The 19,654-nt window shown below is 32.2% G+C and overlaps 1 long non-coding RNA gene across 19 annotated transcripts; it reads left to right on the top strand.

Moving 5' to 3' along the window:
- The first annotated feature begins 10,282 nt into the window (after positions 1–10,282).
- LOC139902850 (uncharacterized) lies at positions 10,283–19,401 on the top strand. 19 transcript variants are annotated; one of them, XR_011777740.1, is made up of 13 exons: positions 10,285–10,582; positions 10,670–10,819; positions 11,813–11,918; positions 12,014–12,321; positions 12,433–12,497; positions 12,743–13,619; positions 14,139–14,219; positions 14,697–14,811; positions 15,926–16,070; positions 16,235–16,334; positions 16,427–16,551; positions 16,620–17,158; positions 19,098–19,398. It is a non-coding gene; the product is annotated as an uncharacterized lncRNA (long non-coding RNA). The 19 variants fall into 19 exon arrangements; XR_011777736.1 differs by having other exon boundaries at positions 12,017–12,127; positions 12,243–12,321; positions 12,433–13,619; XR_011777737.1 differs by having other exon boundaries at positions 12,017–12,088; positions 12,243–12,321; positions 12,433–13,619.
- The last annotated feature ends 253 nt before the right edge of the window (positions 19,402–19,654 follow it).

The following is a 19,654-nucleotide window of genomic DNA, read 5'->3' on the forward strand; positions in this document are numbered from 1 at the left end:
ACCGGAACATTTGGAGTATGCTTATCTCCAAGGTACGTCACAATTACCCGTTATAATTTCATCAAAACTCTCCGATGACGAAAAGGGTAGGTTAATGTCCGTTCTAAAAACTCACAAAAGGGCAATTGCTTGGAAAACAACCGATATTCCTGGGATTAACCCAGCTTATTGTACTCATAAGATTCTAATGGAAGAAGATTTTAAACCCGTGGTACAAAGGCAACGAAGGTTAAACCCTAACATGAAAGAAGTTGTCAAGAAGGAGGTTATCAAGTTACTTGATGCCGGGTTAATATACCCTATATCCGATAGTCCGTGGATTAGTCCTGTTCAAGTAGTACCCAAGAAAGGGGGTACAACTGTCGTCCTTAATGATAAAGATGAACTCGTTCCTACGAGGACAGTCACTGGTTGGAGAGTCTGTATAGACTACCGTCGTTTAAATGACGCCACAAGGAAAGATCATTTCCCACTTCCTTATATTGACCAAATGCTAGAACGTTTAGCGGGAAAAGAGTACTATTGTTTCCTTGATGGATTCTCCGGTTATTTTCAAATTCCCATTGATCCAAAAGACCAAGACAAGACAACTTTTACTTGTCCATTTGGTACCTTCGCATACCGACGAATGCCGTTCGGATTATGCAATGCGCCAGGCACCTTCCAAAGGTGTATGATGGCAATATTTCATGACATGATAGAAGGAAGTATGGAAGTCTTCATGGACGATTTCTCTGTTTTTGGAGACTCCTTCGATTCATGCCTTTCAAACCTCGAGCGAATGTTAATTCGTTGCGAGGAATCAAATCTTGTTTTAAATTGGGAAAAATGCCACTTCATGGTGAAGGAAGGCATTGTTTTAGGACACAAGATTTCTCGAGATGGAATGGAAGTAGACAAAGCTAAGATTGATGTAATCTCAAAGCTTCCTCCTCCAACTAACGTTAAAGGAATTCGTAGTTTCTTAGGTCATGCGGGATTCTATCGACGATTCATAAAGGACTTTTCCAAAATCGCTCGACCCATGACTAAACTTCTTGAGAAAGATAGTACATTCGATTTCAATGACGAATGCTTACAAGCTTTCTCCATTCTAAAAGATAAACTTACGAATGCACCTATCATAGTATCTCCCGATTGGTCCAAACCATTCGAACTAATGTGTGATGCTAGTGATTTCGCACTAGGAGCCGTTTTAGGACAACGCCAAGATAAGAAATTTCAACCAATATATTATGCAAGTAAAACACTAACAGGAGCACAAATTAACTATACAACTACCGAAAAAGAACTCCTTGCAATTGTATTTTCTTTCGATAAATTTAGATCGTATCTTGTGTTATCCAAAACGATTGTTTTTACCGATCATTCAGCCCTAAAGTACTTGTTCAAGAAACAAGATGCAAAGCCTAGATTAATACGTTGGATTCTTCTCTTACAAGAATTTGATATAGAAATCAAGGATAAAAAGGGTGCTGAAAATCTCGCTGCTGATCACTTGTCTCGTCTTGAGAATCCCGACCTAGAAAAACTAGACGAGTCAGTTATTCATGACACTTTTCCCGATGAGTTTCTAATGAGAATAGAAACCGAATTTGAAGTTCCATGGTTTGCTGATTTTGCAAACTATCTTGCTGCAGGAGTATTAATTAAAAACCAAACGTACCAGCAAAAGAAGAAATTCTTTGCTGACTTAAAGTTTTACTTCTGGGAAAACCCTAATCTTTTTCGAATAGGAGCCGATCAAGTTATCCGCCGATGCGTATATGGTAAAGAAGCTCAACAAATATTGGAGCACTGTCATCAAGGCCCAGCTGGTGGTCATTTCGGACCTAGCTATACAGCTAAAAAGGTCTTTGACTCAGGCTTTTATTGGCCAACTATTTTCAAAGATGCACACCACATGGTTAAAACATGTGATTCTTGTCAAAGATCTGGAAATATCTCCAAGAGAGACGAAATGCCACAACAAAGCATCCTAGTATGCGAAGTATTTGACATTTGGGGTATTGACTTCATGGGTCCATTCCCCGCTTCTAACAAATGTAAATACATTCTCGTAGCAGTCGATTACGTTTCTAAATGGGCTGAAGCAAAAGCCCTACCCACTAACGATGCTCGAGTTGTTGTCAGCTTTCTTAAAAACCTTTTCTCACGTTTTGGGATTCCAAAGGCATTAATCAGTGATCGTGGAACTCATTTTACAAATCAATTACTCGAGAAAGTGCTTAAAAAGTACGGAGTTAATCATCGTTTCTCAACTTCTTACCACCCTCAAACGAGTGGCCAAGTTGAAAACACGAATCGAGGTCTTAAACGAATTTTAGAAAGAACGGTAAAAAACAATCCAAAAATCTGGCATCGAAAGCTAGATGATGCGCTGTGGGCATTTAGAACCGCATTTAAAACGCCCATTGGTACTACACCTTTCCGATTAATTTATGGAAAGGCGTGTCATCTACCTGTCGAAGTCGAACACAAGGCATATTGGGCTTTAAGAGAATGTAACACCGACCTTGTGCAAGCCGGAGAAAACCGATTCTTACAACTGAATGAATTAGATGAATTAAGACTACAAGCTTATGAAAACTCTAAAACATATAAAGAAAAAACTAAAGTATGGCACGATGCACGATTAAAAAAGAAAGAATTTGAACAAGGGGATAAAGTATTGGTATTCCAATCACGTTTCAAGTTTTCACCTGGTAAACTTAGATCCCGATGGACTGGGCCATATATAATAAAACAGGTTTTTCCATCTGGATATGCAGAGTTATATAGCAAGGACGGTGGAACTTTCAAGGTGAACGGACACAGACTCAAGTTATACTTTGACGGAATCAACACTACGGAAAGAGACGAAGTCACATTCTACCCTAAGGACAAATAAATTCAGGGTAACTCTAAGGTTTTAAACTCCATTCTCGATTTGTATTATTTTTTATCTTTAAGAGTGGGGTTAGATTGGTCTTTCTCTAGCAGACCCTAAAGAACTAGTCTTCTCCCTCCATTCTACCTTTTTAATTTCTTTTGGTTTGTATTTATTTTTTTATTTTCAAGATGCGGAGTCAATATATCTACAACCATTTCATTTTAATGTGCGATAAGATTTTACCAAGGGATGTGGTGTTAGATATTAAGAAAAGATGCGATGCGACGAGAAAAGAAGAGAGACAAGATTATAATGAGAAAAATTGTGGAAAAGGCAAATCAAAATGCGCTAAGAGACGTCGAGCACGTCAATTGGGTAAATGTGAAAAATGTGGAAAACCGGCTCACTCCGGAGATTGCCCAAAGAACCAAACGGACTCTAATTTCGAGTACGTAACTTTATGCCGAGAAGGGCCTTTCAATTGTTTAGAAGAAAACCTCTTAAACCCACGAGGTTACGCCTACGAGGCAATGGGAAGCGAAATTTCACGACTCGACTACGAGGCGAGTCAACGTGGGTTCACTATCTAATTCTTTTTCTCGTCGATTGTATGTATGTGCATATTTTATTTTTATTTTTTATTTTGTGTGTATTTTGGTTTATATTTGTTTGCAGTGAGTTTTATAAAAAGATCTACTATTTAAAATTGATTAAACTTGAATTTAACCTGTTTTCATTGAAAACGATAATGTTAAAGTGTTAAAACTGAATTATTGTTGTTCAAATTGCACGAAATTAATTGTTAAATTTTTAAGATATCATTTAAATAGTAAATCACGAAAACAAAATAAAAATAAAAAAAAAAATTCTTTCTACTAAATTGAGGTGAAACGCCTTGAGTTTAACTTGTTTCTTTGAAAATGAAAATGTTAGGTTTCACAACTGAATTTTCATTCTTCAAAATTGTACAGAGTATTTGTTAAATTCTAAAAGTCTATAGTAGATTGCAAAAATATACTCTTTTATCAATAACCGTAAAAATATATAACTTGTAAATCTTTGTCGTGGATAATGATAGGTTTGACAACCGAAATTAATCTCTACCTAGACGATAGGAAACAAAGTTTTAAGTTTGAAAATTAGTTGATTTAAGGGTATATAACAAAAATAGAGTGAATTTTTATTTATTTTAATTTTTATTTTTCATGTACTTGTTTTTATTTTATTTATTTTCGATAAAACTATAAAAACTTTAAACTTTTAATTTATTGAATTTTATAAATTGACTTTAAAAATTTATAAACGGATTAAGATCAGGTGTAAAAACCGAATTTCCGTTACAAATATAAATTTTTAAAAGATATTTTAAGATTCAATTGATTTTAAGTTATAAAAAAAAATATAGAGTGTATTTTAATTTGTTTAAACTTTTATTTTTCATGTACTTGTTCTAAAATTAAAAATGTTAATATCTTTAACACAAAAATAGAGTGTTTTTATTTTATTTTTGAATTTGTCTTCAGAAAAAACATTAAAAACTTTAACTATTAATGAATTGAATTTTATAAATTTATTTTTAAGATTTATAAACGGATAAAGAACAGGTGTAAAAACCGAATTTCCGTTACAAATATAAATCTATAAAAGATATTTTAAATTTAATTGATTATAAGTTATAAAAAATATATATATATATATATATAAAAAGAAAAAAAATTAGTTTGTAATAACAGAATTTTTTTGGTGTGTATTGAAACTTATAATGTTTTTATTTTTTATATATTAGCAAGAAAATATAGTGTGGGGTAAAAAAATGTGTTGTACGATTGAATTAAAACCCCATATTTTGTGTGTTTTTAACATGGTTTTGACAGGTACAGACGAAAATGCAATTAGACGAAACGAAACATCAAATTACATTGTGATACAAACATTGGATATGATCATAGGTAAAACAATTTAAAAATCCAAATCGGTTAACAAAGGAAGTTCCAAATACTCTACACTTTTTGTCCTCTCAAATTTATACATTATTATCTGATTTTATGTAATGAGGGCATTACATAATCTTAAGTGTGGGGTGGGAATATATAAATTCTCGAGAACTAATAAGTTATTGGTTTTTATGAAAATTTGAAAATTTTTAAACAAATGTATCTAATCAATTTTTAAGGTAACTACGAGCAATTAAAGATCAGGTGTAAAAACCGAAATTGTTGTCTCCATACATTAAAAATACATAAGTTTATTTGTTTAAAACTTATAAAAGAAAATCATTTATAACAAGAATTTATAAATCCTTATATTGAGAACCATTTATCACATGTTTCTTTGAAGTTTATTGCAGATATCATTGCTACAGAATGTATAAACCTGAATATTCCATTATCACGAGTAATAGAGGATGAATCAAATCCATCCCGTAAGGAAGTAAAGTCTTCCGAATTGACACACTTGCTAACTTATGTTAGAAGATGTAGTCCAGAACAGCTGTAGGTTGACGAAAAATCTTGAAAAGTCATCCCTAAAATCGGCTGGAAATCCACCTAACCTCAGCATCAAACAGGGTTTTTGGTGGTCAGACTTATCCTAACCATGAGATGGATCTGTCTCGTACAATGGGGGGGCACAATGCAAATTAGCTTTTAAGACTAATGAATCTAATCCCCAGATGGATGATCTCTGTAAAGATTAACCGCATCTATGTTTGACCGCGGTCAACATACATATGCCATAACAAATTGAGGTGTGCAAACTCATGGTTCACCGATGATATTTGGACACGATATAATTTTGTTCTAAAACTTATGCTATTTTATGAATTATATTTGTGTAAAACTATTTTTGGACATTTGGCTTCAAGTTCCATGATACTACAATCATGGGGGCGAATAGCTTGCTAATCGCCGACTGAGACTTCGGTTTTCAGTTACCCTCAACCGGAATTTGAGGTTAAAACCGGAAAACGTGTCTAGTGTAAAAACTAGCATGACATTTTATAAAATCATAAAACGTTTTCACAAGGTCCAATTTCCCTAAGGATCCAAATTTTTAAACCCTAATCACGAGTTTCAACTTTGTTTCTGTTGTCAGAATTTCATTTCGTGTGGTGTGCGTGTGATTCAATAAAAAATTGTGTAGTGTTTCCAACTTATTCCATATAGCGTGTGTTTCATTTCGTGTAGCGTGTGTTGTGTGATTTAATGTTCGATAAGGAAAAATATGTAATGTTCCGATTCTGTTTAAAAGATGTAATTGCTTGAGGACAAGCAATGGTTAAGTGTAGGGTATTTTGATATTGCTCAAAATGAACATATTTTTAGGCGCAATATCAATCCAAAATAATAAGATTTTATTTGTATTTGTATCATTTTTTACGTTGTAATTGTATAAATAAATAAAAGTGAAGACGGAGTACGAAAATGAAGATTAAAGAAGAAAATAGTCAAAATGCTCATTGTACAAGTTATACTCTGAAAAAAGTGCAAGTTCGTGAAGCATGAGTAAAAAATTGTCGGCAACCAAGTTAGTGATTTCCATACAAACTTGCACAATGGATTAAACTATATATTTAAAGTTAGGCCAGATTCAGATTACAACTTCAAATGGGACGGTGGCTTTGGTGTGTTTAATATTATTTCCCTTGGTCCTATACAGCAAAAAGAGGATGAATACACTCAAGTTTACCTACTACTTCAAAATATAATATGGAGCAATAATATGGAGCACTAATGTAAGGGGAGCAGGTGTAGGATTTTTAAAAGATCCACTTCAACTAAAATTGGATATATATGAGGGAGTGTGTGCGTACAGAGAAAGGGGAAGAGAGAGAGTTCCAAAAACCAAGTTCCAATATTCAAGTTAAATATATACACTTGAAACATATATTTGAGAGTGCGTACAGAGTGAGAGTTTAAAAAGAGTTCCACAATTAGTCAATATACACTCACATATTTTACGCAGCAGAAATTTGGGAGAGATACTACACAAATATTTAGTCTTTTATTTTCATGTACCGGTATTATTTTCAGTTCCACACGCAATATTTAGGATAGTTTTTGTATCAAAGGGTGTATTGTTCGTGATTAAGGGTATTATTGTACGCGTGAAAGGGTGTTGTTATTGTAATTTTTCTACCGTTTGAAGTTAATGAAAGTGAAGAATTTTTAGTAAGTATATTCCGTTAAAATTATCGTTATCAATTTTTATCGTTATTATTATGTTTGTATATTTTTATTTTTATGTTTTCCTTAGTATAATGAGTAGCTAATTTCCCTAGTGTTTGCTTAGATGTAGAGCCCCTAGTGAAATGGATTGTTATCATTTGCAAAATAAAAATGTAACTTAAGTGTTTTTAATATTGAGCCTAATTAAATGAACCATTATTATGTAATTGGATATTTAACCCCTGTCACTTAATTTATGAGATAAAAATAACGAAAGTTATTTTTATTTATATAAATTAAGCTTCAACATTAAAAGTGATTTAGACGAGTTTTATGAATAATTTACTAACACTAAATTAGAAATAAAGTTCGGTGGTTTGGGTAATATCACTAGTCACATAAAAGTGAAATTGTAAAAAGGGAAACCGTTATGATTTGGGTTTTGGCGAAGGTCAAAACTGGGTTGGGTCTCAATTTAAACACTTAGGGACTAGTAACTAACTAAATAAAATCCGGTGAAAATTAGATTTAATTCAGTTAGTCAAAACTTTATATTTTTTCGAAAGGAAAATATAAGTTTATTACTAAACATTTTTATACGAGCTTAAACTTAAAACAATCCATGGATCTAGGGGTGACACATTTAAGTAAACACTCCTATTTTTATATATTGTAAAATCATTATTATCATTATTATTTACGTATTATTATTATTCACTAAAAAAAAATTATCACTCCGTATAATTAAACATATCACTCCGTATCATTAACATATCATGTAAATTAGGGTTTCATATAATTTAGGTTAAAATTTAGGGTTTCATATATTTTAGGTTAAAAATTAGGGTTTCATATAATTTAGGTCAAAATTAGGGTTTTGAATAGAATATTATTATAATTAGGTTATTAATTTATATTAGGTTATAATTAGGTTATAATTAGGTTAGAATGTTTTAATCTTATAATTAGTATTAATATAATTTAAAATTAGTAATTAGCTAATTATTATAATTCCTATTAGTTTATATTAATTTTAATTAAAACATGTCATTTAGTTAATTTAAATAAATTTATATTATAATTGCTCAAAACAAAATTCTAATCATATAGTTTTATTAAAAGTTATTGTTTTAATTAATTATCATTTAGTAATAAAATTGTTGAATCATAATTAGTATAATTTCATGTAGTTCCTTTTTAAGTTAAATCTTGTAATCTTGTAATTTTATTTATGAAGTAAATTAGTTAAGTTATTTTCCATTATTGTTATATTATAAATTCCTAATCCAAAACCCCCTTTAAATTAGTTTAACATCAAAGACTATTAAAAACCATTAAACACTCCATCTCCCTGTGGAACGAATCAGATTTACCTATAAAACTAAACTACGCAGATAGGACCAGTTGCCTATATATGTGTGAAATCAACCCGAATTCAATAAAATACCACATATACAATAAATCAATTCGTGTAACAAAATAACTCAAATCCGTTCAAAATAAAGGTTACGTTTCACCGCATCACATTCTAACAAAGTCAGTGAATGGAAGACTTTTTAGCAAAGTTCTTGTCAAATTGAATATCGGCAATCCCACTATTCAACTTGAGGGGGAGTGTTAAAGAACAATAATAATAATAAATAACAAATAATAAATTACAATAATAATAAAAGATAAATACCTTGTTACTTTGAAGGGAAAGTTGACTATTGGATCAGAGGAAAGGAAGCCTCATCATATCCATGAATAAAGGGAGACATGTTACACAAAGGAGCAGCATCAAACGGATACAAAGTCAGAAACAAGCCAACATATTTACTTTATGTAAAAGTGGTTCCAAAGTTACTTTGGATCCATACTTAGTCTGTTAGGCATTCTTGTGTATATAAACACACTCAAACACTCTTGTAACTTACTTCATCTGTTTTGAAATAACAGATACATTTTCATATTCATATCAAAAATCGTTTTAATCAATTGAAAACATGTTCTGCCTTTTCCCTCACGCATAAACTTATGCGAAAATCGATTTAGCATGAAATAAACAAATCAGCGTAAACTTATCAAACAATTGATAATTCTGCAACAAATTGACAGTTTCACAAAACAATCGAAGACTTTCACACTAAATATACATGTATTTGAGCTATTTTTAATATCTATTTCAGTTTTTAATATGTTATAAGTATGAAAATATATGCTACTGAAGTACTGATTCCATGTCAGTAATTTGGTAACAGGTGGATAATTGATGTAGTTGATATCAATTTACTGAGTGAACGTAGAAATAAAAGGAAGGAATACCATGCGGTGGTGCTTGGCCGGAACCCTAACGATGATGATGTCTTGCTGAGTAGAGAACGCTTTCTTCAGACTTCGTGTTGTTTCTAGCGTCATTCCAAATGGGTTTAAGAATAGCAAGTAAATTAATCCGTCAATTTGGCCCCTCTACTTTCTATGCATGACAATTTAGTCCCTTTAAATGTCTAGCAGCTACAAATGGCAATGGATCGGGTATGAATCGGGTGAAGCCATATCCATATTCATATCCATTTACTTTTTGTTTATCCATATCCATATACTTATCCATTTAATTTCAGTTTATCCATCCATATCCATATCCAATGGATTAAATGGGTTAATGGATATCCACTGGATATTCAAGAACGTGTTATTTTTTGTTAAAGATATGTTAAATTTACTATTAAACATAGACTACGATAAATTAAATGTATAATTTGTATGTTTATTTTATTAGATATACGTGTTTTGTTGTAATATATCATAGTTAAGTCATTATATAGTTACAAGCAAAATGTATGGGCAATGGTTAATGCATTTGTAATAGTAAATGTGTTTACATATCTATATTTATGTATTTATATATGTTTTTCAGGTGATAATGGATATATCCATGGATGAAAAGTTTCATCCGTATCCATATCCATATCCATTTAAGTTCATCCATATCCGTATTCATATCCATTTAGATTATTCATATCCGTCATGAATTGGGTGGATCAGATGGATATCCGCCGAATCGGATGACTATTGACATCCTACTCTGCTGACTAAACAGGTCAAGGTTTTCTAGAATTAATCGTGAAAAAATTCATTAATATATCACCTACATCACGTAACATCACACATCTTAGGTGTTAGAACCTAATGTTCCCCTACCTATCAAACACGTGTACTTCCCACATAATTTCATTCATTTTATTTTTTCCCCATAAAATTCTAGAACACAACGCGTGTCCCAGATCTATACCGAAAATTTCATTCACCCCTCTCTCTCTCTCTTCTTCTCTTTTCGCTTTTCGCATAACTAGACAAATAAATCAAGTCGCCATTTGAAGAAGACGACTATTAAAACCTATCGTTACGATTCCTGTACAATCACAGGAAATAATGAACACGGTGAAAATACGGATAACAATCCATCCCTTTTCAATTAGGGTTTCATTCGGTTCACAAATCACTTCCCAAAAAAATCTCCAACGATTCATTCTAGGCTGAAATGAATATGGCAGAAAGGCTTGAGGTATTGGATCGATTTAATAAATGTATATCAGGTACTTGATCGATTCAATAAATTATATTGCTGGTATTGATCAATTAAATATTGCAGAAACCATTTTCAGTTAGGGTTTCATTCGCTACAAAAATTACTTGATGGTATTGGATCAATTGAATAAAGGTATGTCAATTAGAAGCATACTATGCATGGTTCACGATGAAGACGCTCGATTCAAACTGATCTGGGATCGACTGAATAAAGGTATGTCAATTAGAAACATACTATGGTTCACGATGAAGACGATGATGCTGTTATTGGTATTTTTTTAGTATTATTTTCATCGATTTGGATACAAAATAAAATGTCAATATGAATGTATAATTAATTTAAAACACAGGCTATGATTTGTAAAAATCAGGCAACAATTTGAAATGAGCAATTGTTAGTGTGCTGTGAATTTAGCCGATGTTTAAACGTGTTTTTTTGGATTGAATTTTTTGAAGGCTGCTACATTTTTTAAGATATATAGCATAGTCATTTTCAATCATCTGTTACATTTTGGTTAGATTTTTCATTAACTTTGATTTTTATTTGTGACATGATTCAAGCTTTGATTTTCATATTCCCTTTGAAGATGGTATTAGTAATTTATATATATTTGATTCATCAATTCATTCTTTCAAATAGTATGACCTTTTTAGTACCATTAGTTACTATATTGTGTATTAATTGGTTAATAGTCTTTTTGATAGTACAATTCATTCTTTCTAATAGTAGTAACATCATACAAATTGGTTAATAGTCTTTTTGACTTCCTTTTATGTTTGCATTATTACTATATTGTGTATTGTTTGTTATCAGTTTTTTTACTGCATAAGATGCTAAATGTCATGTTTCTTTTGCTATTTGGGTACATAATGTTACTAGCAAATAATTATGTTGCGCACTATTAGTTTAATGACAAGTAAATGTCGAAAGAGTTGTTTCGCTGGAGACGGTTTGTCCTTAAATACATCGGGCACGTCATTAGCTCAGCAGTTTAGTAGTCCTGCTGTTTTTCCTACTGCTGATGTAACCGATGGTGTCCGAATACCTTTATGATAAACTCACCATTCTTGATTCACACTGCCATTAGTAGCTATCCGCTGGGTTGTGTTATGGATATTCTTAATAACAATGTTGGGTGCATTTTATTTGTAGTGCTTTATATTTTTATGTGTTTTAATGCATCTTATTTTGTTATGCTCTTTGCAGCCTTCAATAATTCACGAGACAGATGCCATACCAGTTGTAGCAGCCGTTGCTGCGCCATGCGTTCACGATATGTCTGTTAATGATGTCGGTGAACTACCATCACAAGGTACATTTTTTTAGGTTATTGTTCTCATTTGCTTTAGCTTCCCGTTACAGAATGTTTGTTTGCTGTTTATGATAAAATGTGTTTATAAACAATAGCAGTTATTTCCAATGCACGAAATGCATCGAGTTCACCAACTATACATATTCTTGTGTAATTGAGGTATTGTTGAGGTATGCATCGAGTTTGCCATTTCCAATACTATTGTTGAGGTATTATTTTGAACTATGACCATGGTGATTCTTGTGTAATTGAGTTTCAATTACTTCTAAATTGTTTTAATTTTTCATCTAATTCTTTTGATTACATGCTCACCTACACGTGCAGTTTCTTTCTCCGATTGAATTGTGGTCAGTGATGATTTTTTTATCAGTGATTTTTGGGGGAGTGTGTTTCATTATTGATTGTAATCTAACTATTCTTTACTTTTAGTTGATTATCATTTAGTTTTTATAATATGGGTAGTTTATTTATGTGTTCTTGGTGGGTGATTTGGGTTTCGGTATTGTGTGTGCAGATTTGCTACTTCCTTCTTTTGCTCGATTGTGAAGCTTTGTCTTTGTAATCGGTGTTTGTTATCAGGTATGCTATCTATATTTCGTTTCCGGTTTTTGTGGTTTTAATTAATTGTATCTTCAACTCATGTTTATATTTGAAGTGATATTGTTGTCTTAGGTTGTTTTGTTGCATTTAGGTTATTGTCTTTGTAAAGGTACTGTGAGATATTTTGTATATATTTATTATATTTGTAGAGTTTTTGTCTTGGTATGCATTATATGTTGTGGTTTATTGATATTCTTTTTACTTTATACCACCCCTACCCTCAGTTTTGAGCCTGGAATTTCATATCGATATAAGTTCATTTCTAATGAGGAGGTTGCTGAAAAAGTACATAAATTAACAATGTCGGTGTTAGATTCTATTAATGTATTTGTGGATAAAGATCGTCTGCATAAAACAATTTCAATATTCATTGGTCTTCCATGCTCGGGTTTGGTAAGTGATTTGTTTGAACTCTCTATTATTTCTTAGTCCTGTTATACCTGACAAACGGGTCGGGTTGGGAACAGGTCGGAATGGGTCATGGGTCAAACAAGTCAGAATTATAAATGGGTCCAAACAGGTTGAGTATAAAGGGCCGGGTCAGGACTCCTGCATCTGTTTACTTGCACATAGTTAATGTAAATTTAACTTTTTCTCAAAAATATTAAGTATCTTTTTCCTAAGACAAAATGGTTGCGTTGGATAAAATGTCAAAAGGGGTACTTTGTTTAGTTTCTCTCAAAAATATAATGTGTAATTATGATTAAAAAACTATATTACTACAATAATAAAGAAAATTAATTTTTAACTGAATAAATATAGAAGGCTTGATTTATTTTATTACATACATACAAAGATAGAATCTTTGTTTTGTTGCTAATTTTCAAATGAAGTGTTAATACTAATTATAACTTGCAGGATTGCGATATGCAGAAATCAAAAGAGGTGAGCGTGTCTCGGTCCCCAATGCAGGAACTTATTAGCACAATGGAAACCATAAGTTGAAAATCTACCTTCTCAATTAGAAGGTCAAGAAGTCAAAGAAAGTCTCGATGTAAGAAGTTAAAGTAGATCCGTCAAAAACCAAAGAACAAAACGCAAACAAAAAGAATTAGCAACAAAACATTTTACGTTTTCAAAGAAAGACTCGATTGAATAAACGTACGAGTTTGTGGTTTTATCATACGGTTAATTGATATAACATTTTGCGTTTTCAGTTTATTTGATTAAGAGTCGCCGTGCAACGCACGGGCTCTTAAAGGCTAGTTAATTAATATATACATACTAATTCACGTCAAAAAACCTACATTCCTACTGGCTAAAAACATCACTTCTTTACCGTTACACTGTTACCATCTACGCCGCTGTTAAACTGTTTACATCTACCCCATAACCTGTAGTTTAACCTAATCCTCATATTTCCATCTTCCACCTTCTTCCCCTTCTTCGCACTCACCCACTCACAACGCCTGGAATTTATCATAATACACCTTATCACCATCATGTTCCCTACAATTTAGGTAATCGCTATTGCTCCCTCAAATTAGGGCTCATAACGCAATTCAATCAAAAGATGCAATTTGTTCAAACGGACATAGTTTCAGAATTTTAATTCTTCATTGGTAGCTATGTCTTTCGGTTTAAAACCCCCAAATGACAACAATCTGATCGGTTATTTAGGTAATACAGAAGACCGATGTGAAGGACACAAGAGATCATCAGCCTTTTGCATATATTGATGAACTTGCTCAAGCCTCTAAGGTAGGGTTTCTGATTTTAAATGCTGTAATTTTCAAATTATATTATAATTATAATCTATTTGTGTAAGTTGGGGTTTGATTTTGATCAACTTTGTAGTGGCTATGTTCTGTACTATAGCTGTATAATTGTATTATTGTTATTATAAAAGCTAATCTACACAAGTAAACACCTAAATTACGAGCTTATTGTTCAGTTGCTAACATTGGTTATATTTTTCAATCTATTTGTTAGTTTCTGCAATTTCTCAGCTAATTTTATCTTTCATAGTGGATTTTGAGGGTGTGTTGGTTTTTTATATTTTTGCCTACATTATAGTTTTTTATGTGTTAATTTGGCGTTTCATGTGGTTGTTCAAGTGTATTGTTTATTGCATATTGTTAGTTTTCTACAAATTCGAGCTCAGTTGGTTGTTTCTGTTGTTGCTTGACTATATTTGACTGTAATATGTTGGGTTTCTCATTGTTCATGCACTTAAAGGTAATTGCCACAAAAAGGGTTTGCAACATGGTAATGATAAGGTTGTTGTTCAAAAATAGCAGCAGTACCAGCAGGTGGACCAGTTTGATTTCGCATCTAAAGATTCATACTCAAGGTAATTCTTGTTTTTGTTGTATATATGATGCATATAAGTTTTTTGTGATAACATCTGTATCGCGTCTTATATTACTTTCTATGCTTTTTGTGTTGTAATTATGCTACAACTTATTGAATCGTGTAGCTGGGACATAGATTCTATATCAACATTGGTTAGTCAAAACTGTAACTTTTGAGTCATATGTTTAACTATATGATATATTATGGACTTACGAGACTTTCGGAAGTAAATTGATGGTATAACTATAATCAAAATGATGAATAGTCAGTTTGATGACTATTTGGACACTTGACCCGTTTAGGCTAAAAAGTGTCAAAATGGGTGATGGTCAGCGTGGATATGTCCACTATATCGAGTCATGTAAGTTTGCAAGTTTGAGTGCTTTAAAAAATCAATTCTTGGCATATTTTGATTGAAATGGGATTTTATAACCAATTTGGGTCATATGCTCCTATTTTGACCCGTATGTGTTATTTTAAGAAACAAAAGCCACCAACATTTTAGGAATATCATTATAGACTTATAGTATTAATCGGGTCAGCCCATAGGTTAGTTTAAATTTTGGGTTATCAATAGGAACTTTTTACTATTCTGTTAAGTGTCAAAAATGACTCCCGGACCTACTTTGCGAGCTTATAAGTTGAAAAGAGTATGGTTTCGGTAAAAACTAATAAGTGGGTTAGAAAGTAGACCCAAAAAGCTTCAAAATGATATACGATATGTTTAGGTTTGTCGAGTATAAAAGGTTTTAATTTGATGTCAAAATGGGACTGACATGCTGAACCTGCTTTAAGAGCTGTATGTAACAGCAGCAGTCAAACTTTTTGGCTTTTTTCGTAAAGCCATAATTTTCAAACCGTAGCTCCGTTTTTATCAAATAAGTTGTCTATAGAAAGGTAGGAGAGTATACTTTTCAGTGGTCATGGAGTAAAAGATTATATCGGATTGTGTGGGACCTAAAATCAGTTGAAAAGTGGTTGTTTTATAAAAAAACGTTTTCTTCCCTAGATCTTCACATTCTAAATAAGACCCGGTCAGTCCTTTATGTCACTACCGTCGCAATTTTAGCCTCCGAATATGCTAATTTTTATTCTCGCAAATATTAATGTAGATGAAATTGGGTTCCGTTGCCACGACATAATTATGTAGTGGAGAGTAGCTTTCTTAAAATCCCCCCAAAAAAATAAAAAAAAATGTGGCACCAAAAGATGAGCAAGCTAATATCATCAAGCTTCGAGCTAGAGTTTCTGCCACAGGTACGTTTTCTCATTTTCTTCCCTGCAATATTCAGGTAATTTCATGCTATAGTGAGACATGAAGTGAGACATCATACTCCGGTCCTCACATGTAACGAAACTCACTGCTCATTATATACTTAGATACATACCTGTATCTAACATTATTGAACAAAACAAAACAGATTATACAGGATTTGTACATGAAGTTGGCGATATCAGACCTACCGGAAACGCAAACACTACACAAAGAAAATGTCACACAATCAACATCAAGAATCTAAGGTAACAAAACCATAAACCACTCTTCCAATAAATTCACATCCAAATATTATACATTCGAGACTAACAACATATAATACAACAAATGTAAACAGTCACAGTATCGTCCAACTGACGCTATGGAATGAATTAGCTACTATAATTGACAAGGCTTATTATTAATCATTGCCAAAACCATTTATTATGGCAGTCAGCTCCTGCTGGGTGAAAAATCCAGAAGGTAATGAACTTTACTATGCACCTATTTATCCCGTCCTTAATCGTCTCTTAAGGTCAACATTTATGCAGGCAAAGTCCAGCTAACAAGTTCTCCCGCAATCCACTGTTACTTGATCCCTGATGTACCCAAGTACCATGAATCAATCTGCACGTAGCAAGTACCGATCAGTAACTCTACACATCTTCATTTCAAAAACAAGTGCAGGGAAAATATGCATTGAACTCATCTCTTCAATTAAATTGGACCAGGTTCACAATTCTCGAAAGAGAAAAGTACATAAACAGGAAAACAATTGCATTTCTGCTCTCAGAAAGACCCTCAGTTTACACAGTAAGAAAAAAACATCAATTCATATTAAACACAAGCACAAGTACGTGGGAACCAATTCGTCATCTGCTATTGATGGTATAAGTGGTGACGTATGTTCGACTTCTTCAAAAAGAACGAAAAAATATGTTAACAAGTCATTGTGCGGATATTGTGGCTCGAGTTTTTCATATGAAGGTTCAACAATTTATAGCGGCCTTAAAAGAAGAACTTTTCGAACCTTATAAAGCATGTATTTACTTTACAACAACAACAACGTGCCCAATCCCACATGCGTGAGGTATGGGGGAGGTGAAGCGTAGACAACCCTTCCTCTATCCTAGAAAAGAGAGAAATCATTTCTCCACCCCGAGTGAAACACTCACAAGAGTAGAGAAATTCCTCCCTCTCTCTATTCGAGGGATTTGCTTCCAAAAGGACCTCCGGCCCAAAAAGTAGTAAGAAAATAAATAGAGATAATTTAAAAAAAAATTAAATAAATAAATAAATAATAATAATAATTCAAATAAATAGAGATAAATAAAAAAAAAAAATAATAATAATAATAAAATCGAGACGCCATGGAAATGGTAGGAGCGAGTTTCCATGGGTTTTAAAATCAAGCCTGAAGTTCAATATAGACACTAAGCGGCGGTCAAGTCGTCAATAAATCGACGTTTGGTGTTGCCACCAATAATGGGCCGTAAATATATGTATGTATATATATAAATATAAAAAAAAATACACATAATACAAAAAAAAATAAATATAAATAAATAAATAAATAATAAAAATAAATATAAATATAAAAATAATATATATATATATATATATATATATATATATATATATATATATATATATATATATATATATATATATATATATATATATATATATATATATATATATATATATATATATATAAGGGAACGTACCATAGGCAGCTGTGCAGGGCTCCAGACATAACGAGGAATGCTACACTAGAAAACAATAGACAAAGATGTCCACATACCAACAACCAGAAACACTCATAAACATACATATCTAAATACATAAACCTCCATACATACAAACCCCCACACATACATACATACAGACATCCGTATCTAAACAATACATATACACAAGAAACATACATGCGTACATATAAACATACCCACAAAGACAAACATACAAACACACTAACAAACCTACATCCATAAACATACAAAACATATAAACAAACATAAACATACATACATATACATACGTACATACATACATATCAATTTGTGACTTTCTTTTAGCTTATATTTTACAATCATCTGATATTCCCATTTGTGTATGTTATCAACATTAGCACACTTACACCAAAACACAAATAGACAGACCCATTTGTTGTAGACTTGGCATCTGTTTCTCTTCTCGACCTCAAGTTTTTACTTTAAACAAAAATTATTTTTATATTTATCATATGTAGTACATCTTTTCATTCTGCTATTTCTATTGCTTAGTAGTTACTAGTGTTCGAGCCCTCGCTTCGCGGCGGGGGTTCGTTTTTCAATGTATTTTATTGCGTTTAGTTTGTAAAATCATTTCGTGGTTAACGATGATGTCGTTGAAGCGCAGCTCGAGTCGAACTAAAAGATATAACCCGTGAAAGATTTAAATGTTATTTTAAATTAACAATATATGTGCATCTCCGCGTTTCGCTATGGAATTGTCGACTTTTAAAAATTTAACGGAGAATTGACGTGTATGAAAAGTACCCCAAATATTTAGCGTTTTTTAAAAAGCGTCCGTTTTGCGTATAGCTAGTGACATTGTGTTCCTAAAATTATTTCGAGTTTAACGATGGTGGCGTAAAAATTTAACTCGTTGCGATCGCAAGGGTATGACCCGTTGAATATTTGGGTAGAGTTTGTTTAAGATTTTTTATGAGAATGAGTATTTGACACTTTATCCCCCAAACAGGGGTGGGTTTGATTTTTTGTATAAAGTGTGGGGGTTTTGTTGTTCAATTTGGAAGAAAAAAAAAACGCGAAAAGTCGAAAGTACCCCTGGGTACAATTCATTTACCCTATGTCTTTTAGGTATAGGTATAATATAATATAATATAATTATGGTGTTACATCAGTATCTTTTGTTTTTATTAGATACTAATGAGTTATTGTTCCAACATAGTATTCAATACTGTGATTGTTCTTTCGATTGAAATTTCTGTATACTAACTGTTTTTCTTTTCTTTTGAATTGTAGTGTCATATCAATTGCATTTCAGAAAAGAGGTCTCCCGTCAATCATTATTATGGGTTCAACTAGCTGCAAGGTCATATGAAACCGAGGACGTCAATAATAACCCTCTTCCCTAAAGACGAAGAAAACGCAACAAAAAAATGGACCAAGCAACAACCAAGAACAATGTTTACAATAGTGCTACTGTTATAATTCAGTAGGCTTATAACTACCTTTAGTGGTTCTTGACTGTAGAAGGTATATAGAGATAGAGATACTGTAAAACGGAGAAAACAAAGGTTGAACAAAAGGTATGAGTAATTGATTTTTTTATTTATAGAAAAATGTACAATGAGAGTTTGGTGGCATTTGGAATCTAGAGAGAGAGTGTGTGTTTTTGTTAACCAAAAAATACATATAATAAACTCTAACTCAACACACCTATTTATACTCAAAAAAATATACTATGCAATACCTATAATAATAATAAAATTATCATCCAATTATTACTTTTATAACACTCCCCCTTGGATGATAATTTTATTAGTGAATAACTAGTACTGCCTCGTTAAAAACTTTGC

Source organism: Rutidosis leptorrhynchoides, chromosome 3, assembly GCF_046630445.1.
Source record: "Rutidosis leptorrhynchoides isolate AG116_Rl617_1_P2 chromosome 3, CSIRO_AGI_Rlap_v1, whole genome shotgun sequence".
Taxonomy (NCBI): domain Eukaryota; kingdom Viridiplantae; phylum Streptophyta; class Magnoliopsida; order Asterales; family Asteraceae; genus Rutidosis; species Rutidosis leptorrhynchoides.